This window comes from Psammomys obesus, unplaced genomic scaffold (assembly GCF_907164565.1).
Source record: "Psammomys obesus unplaced genomic scaffold, mPsaObe1.curated_primary_1811, whole genome shotgun sequence".
NCBI classification, from domain to species: domain Eukaryota; kingdom Metazoa; phylum Chordata; class Mammalia; order Rodentia; family Muridae; genus Psammomys; species Psammomys obesus.
In genome coordinates this window covers 12,945,902-12,951,474 of record NW_026585644.1, presented here as the reverse complement: position 1 = coordinate 12,951,474, position 5,573 = coordinate 12,945,902, and the positions used below count along the sequence as shown (strand labels likewise).

Sequence of the window (5,573 nt, the reverse complement as noted above, 5' to 3'; positions counted from 1 at the left end):
GTGTGTGTGTGTGTGTGTGTGTGTGTGTGTGTGTGTGTGTGTGTGTACCACATGCATGCAAGGTACCCACAGAGGTCAGAAGATGATGTCACATCCCCTGGAACTGCACTAACAAGATGGTTGCAAGCTGCCGTGTGGGTGCTTGACACAGAACCTCTGGAGAAAAATAAAAAAATTGTCTTCAAAAGCTCCTAACCACTGAGCCATCTCTCCAACCCCTGGAGTTGTATTTAGCTTGTAATTAAGAAATCACGTGTCCTGCCAAGTGAAAACTGCAGTTTTCTGAAAATTACAATAAGGACATCAGTGTGGGTTTTATAAGAAGATGTGCCCATCAGGTGGATGTACGGGAACACACAACATCTGAGGAGAAAGAAAATCTCAGACTGCCACAGGCCACAGACTTGTGTGGACATATTTGCTTGTTCGTAAGAGCACAGACCTCATGAAAATGTCAAGATGCAGCCTTGGGGGTTTGAAGACGATACAGAGCTCTCAAAGCAAAGAATAATTTTTATGAATTCAAAGATATATTTCAAACCTTACTAAATTTTAATGTCAGAAATGAACAGTAAACCTGCTTCAGAGGTTTCGCACTCCTTTCTGTGATGATAGATGTGACAACGTGCTGTTTCTTGTGTGTGTGTGCGCGCAGAACTGTGTGTGGTATGCATGTGAGTTTGCGTGTGTGTACGACACGTGTGGGGTGTGTATGGAGACCAGAAGTCAGTCTTGTTGTTATGCTCAGGATAGCCATCCACCTTGCTTTTTAAGAAAGATGTTCAGTGGTTGGTTTGTATGTTGCTCACCAAAATAAGCTAGACTAGAGGGACCCAAGCACCCTCCTGTCTCCACCTCCCCAGCATGGAGAGGATAAGCGCACGCCACTACACTCAACTTTTCACTTGGAATCAAACTCAGCTCATCGTGGTGGTGTGGCAAGCACTTTATAGACTGAACTAGCTCCCCAGACTAACATGATGGTGGCGGTGCTGGTGCTGGTGGTGGTGGTGGTGGTGGTGGTGTGTGTGTGTGTGTGTGTGTGTGTGTGTGAGTGTGCGTGCATGTGTGTCTACCTGAAGAGGCCAGAAGAAGGTGCCAGATCCCCTAGAGTTGGTTCTAGCACTTGTGAGCTACCTGATGTGGATGTTGGGAACTAAACCTGGGTCCTCTGGAAGAGCTCTTAACCACTAAGACATCTCTCCAGCTCCCTAACACTCTTTAAATTATTTAATGCCAGGCAGCGGTGGTGCACTCCTTTAATCCTAGCACTGGAGGGCAGAGGCAGGCGGAACTCTGCGAGTTCAAAGCCAGCCTTCTACACAGTGAGTTCCAGGACAGCCAAGGCTACACAAACAAACCCTGTCTCAAAAGTATGTAATTAATTTAAAAAGTTAATTAAAAAGTTTTAAAATAAATGAATAAATATCTTATTGCTGAGTCTGTAATACTTTGAAATTATTTAATGTGCTTTCCTGTGTTTACAAATGAGCATCATTTTTAATCCCCTAGCTTTCTGTAAGGGTTTGGCATCTCGTCTTTTTGTGGTGGTGGGATCTCAGGACCTCACAGAGACCAGGGAAATCCTCTGCTGTCAGACCACACCTCCAGCCCTCTTTCAGGCTTTTCAGTATGCACTCTAGTCTTTGGTTTTCCAAACACAATAATGGCATATCGTTTTTTCAACAATGTACTTAGAACAAATTTTAAGGGTTGGATATTCATCATTTGCTCTTTTTTTTTTAATCTCAAGAAATAAAAATGAACAGTTGCTTAAAAGAAAATTTTAAGAAATAGAAGCCAACTCCCAAGAAAAACAAAAATGTAAACATGGGAAATAGGTCCTTGTGCCAAGAAAAAGATAGAAAGCCAGGCTTGAAAGACCTCAGTCAAGATACACACACACACATTTTCCTTGCTTTCAGGAAAACACTCTGAGCCCCTCCTGTGTGTCAGACATAGACCTAGAACTTGGGCCCCTCCTGTGTGTCAGATTTAGTTGGGAATGCAACAGTAATCCTAGCAATGCAAAACCCCATTTTAGACCTCAGTGGTTAAGAGTCCTCAATTTCTCGATGCCTTTAAACAGTTCTGCTCCTCTTTCTCAACAACGGACTTCTCCCAACTCTGAAATGAGCCCTGATTGCTGCTAGGTTCTTATTAAGTTGATCATGGTGTTAAGCTGTCCTGTGTTAAAAGATAATTGCTGACGTCTGCATTAACAAGATCTGGTTTAATCAGCACAGGTTAAGTAGGAACCGGGAAGAGAATGAGAGCGAGATTGTCCTGTTGACAAAATGATGGGCTATTTTCTTTCTGATTAGAGGGCAGGAGAATGCCAGCAAAGACTGTGAGGTTTCGCAGGAATCTGACGTGACAGCAGATGGCATGCAGAGATGTTTTCAAGGTGAGGTAATACGGTTTACACCCTCATCGCTCTCTCTTTCTCCCTCTCTTCCACTCTCTTACTCTCACACTCACTCTCTATCTATACATATATCTCCACCCTTCATCCCCTCCCTTTCTCTTTCTCTATCTCTCCCTCCCTCGTTCCTCCGTTTCCCTGTTTCTCTCTGTCTCTGTCTCCTCTCTGTCCTCTACACCCAGCCTCTCGATATATACATTACATGTGCCCGTGCCAGTCTGAAGCTCCATCATCCTATGGCCTCTGAGATTTCACCTGTATCACTTGGTGCATTCTGAGCTTAACTGCTTTAGAGAATTAAGCCCACTCTCCAGAAAATTAAGATACATGTCTTAATCATAGAAAGACTTATTTTTTTGTATTATCACTTGCTAATGGCTACAACTTAAATCCTTTTTCACAAAAGCTGTGTGGTTCAAATTCAGCAGGTCACTTTTGTGGGGAAATAAAAGGCTCTCTTTCCCCCATTCTGTTTGTCCCTAATTAGCTCTACTTCTGTCACAATTAATTTATTTAATAAGGCTCAACTTGGCAATGTTGTCCTGTGATTTCTCACCCCCACCACCTATAATTTGTTGGAACCTCAAGAAAAGAATCCATGACCTTTTCCAAATCACACAATTAAGAATGTGCACTTCTTAATTGTGCATATCAGTTGCACAATTCTTCCCCCCAGGATGAGGTGGAGGGGTTTCTCTCCACAGCCGGCTCTCAGCTTTAGCTCATTTGTGAAAGGAGAAATATTTTCTTGTTAGCTTTCAAAGAAAGTGCATTGTTTAATTTGAGGAATGTTTAGAGTAACTATTTAACCTATACAGAAAAAGTTCCTTTCAACCTGTTAAAAATGGCCACCACTAAGATAAGAAGGGCTTAGTCATTAAGCCTGTGTTTTAGATTTATATTAGAAAAATTCATGCATGTTATTAGGTCAATGTGTGATCAAGTAATGATTCTGATCACCAACTATATTGTAAAACGTAAACTAGAGTTATTATGAAGACATAATAATGAAAAAATTAATAATCATCAATTTCAAAAATTCCTTTCAAATGAATCTATAGTTTGTTTATGTACACTTGTATCTAGTTTTTTAGTGATCTTTTATTTAGTCCAGCCAAGTAAATAATTATCACTGAACTTCCTTAATTTCTTTCTATGTTCCTTTTTTTTTTTCTTATTCCAGATCAGAAATACAAGTGACTTTGAAGATGAATAAATGGATCTTTTAATTAAAAAAAATTGAAAAACTTTTTATTAGGTAAGTTTTTAAATGAGGATAAGTTTTATCTTTTTTCTTTATTTTTTTAATTCAAATTTGTATCTTATAATTTATTCACTTTACATCCTGATAGTAGCGCCCTCCCTTGTCTCCTCCTGATCCTACCCTCCCTCCCTCTTTCCCCCTAGTCCTCAGAAAGGAGGAGCCCTCCTCCCCTACCATCTGACCCCAGACTATCAAGTCTCATTAGGACTGCCTGCATTTTCTTCCTCTGTCCTGGCAAGGACTCAGACACACACCAGGGGGAAGTGATCAAAGAGCCAGCAACAGAGTCCATGTCAGAGACAGCCCCTGCTCTCCTAATTAGGGAACCCATATGGAGACTGAGCTGCCTATCAGCTACATCAGAGCAGGGGGTCTAGGTCCTTTCCATGCATGGTCCTTGGTTGGTGCATTAGTCTCTGCAGGAACCCCAGGGGCCCAGATTTCTTGGTTCTGTTGGTCTCTTTGTGGAGCTCCTGTCCCCTCTGGGTCTTTCTATCCCCCCACTCTTTTTCCTACAACTCTCTGTGCTCTGCCCAAAGTTTGGCTGTGAGTCTCATCATCTGCTTTGATTTCCTCCTGGATAGAGTCTTTCAGATGGAGTCTTTCTATGGTAGGCTCCCATCCTGTCCCTTCTCTTCAATTGCTTCCAGTGACTATTCTATTTACTTTTCTGAATGAGAATTAAGTATCCTCCCTAGGGTCCTCCTTGTTATTTAGCTTCTTTAGGTCTGTGGATTGTAGTATGTATTATATAGCTAATATCCACTAATGAGTGAGTACATACCATGCGTGTCTTTCTGGATCTGGGTTACCTCACTCAGCATGATCTTTTCTAGTTCCATCCATTTGCCTGCAAATTTCATGATTTCCTTGTTTTTAACAGCTGGGCAGTGATAGTCCATTGTGTAAATGTACCACAGTTTCTGTATTTATTCTTCAGTTGAGGGACATCTAGGTTCAAGTGGCTCAAAGACCTCACATAAAACCAGACACACTAAATCTGTTGGAAGGAAAGGTGGGAAAGAGCTCATTGAACTCATTGGCACAGGAGACAACTTCCTGAACAGAACACCAACAGCACAGGCTCTAAGATCAACAATCAATAAATGGAACCTCGTGAAAATGAAAAGCTTCTATAAAGCAAAGGACACCGTCATCAGAACAAGACGACAGCCTGTACACTACGAAAAGATCTTCACCGATCTTACATCCAACAGAGGGCTAATATCCAAAATATATAAAGAACTCAAGAAATTAAACTCCAACAAACCAAATAATCTAATTTAAAAAGAGGATACAGAACTAAAAACAGAATTCTCAACAGAAGACTATCAAATGGTGGAGATTTTAAAGAGATTTAAAGAGATGCTCAACATCCTTCATCAGGGAAATGCAAATCAAAACAACTCTGAGATTCCCTCTTACACCACTCAGAGTGGCTAAGACCCAAAATTCAAGTGACAGCACATGCTGGCGAGGATGTGGAGAAAGGGGAACACTCCTCCATTGCTAGTGGGAGCACAAACTTTTGCAACTACCTTGGAAATCAATCTGTGCTTTCTCAGACAATTGGAAATAGTGCTATCTCAAGACCCAGCTATAACCACTACTAAGCATATACCCAAAAGATGCTCTACCATTCAACAAGGACACTTGCTCAACCATGTTCATAGAAGCTTTATTCATAATAGCCAGAATCTGGAAGCAACCTAGTTTTATCTTTTTTTAAAAAGACAAATGTACTCGGGGCAGTTGTGGTGATGCACACACCTTTAATCCCAGTACTTGGGAGGCTCTCTGAGTTCAAGGCCAGATCCAGGCCAGCCAAGACTACATAAAAGAAAGAAAGAAAGAAAGAAAGAAAGAAAGAAAGAAAGAAAGAAA

At 41.2% G+C, this 5,573-nt stretch overlaps 1 pseudogene; it reads left to right on the top strand.

The window, feature by feature from the left end:
- LOC129687329 (laminin subunit beta-4-like) overlaps nucleotides 1-5,573 on the top strand; it is a 119,922-nt pseudogene that overhangs the window by 96,598 nt on the left and 17,751 nt on the right.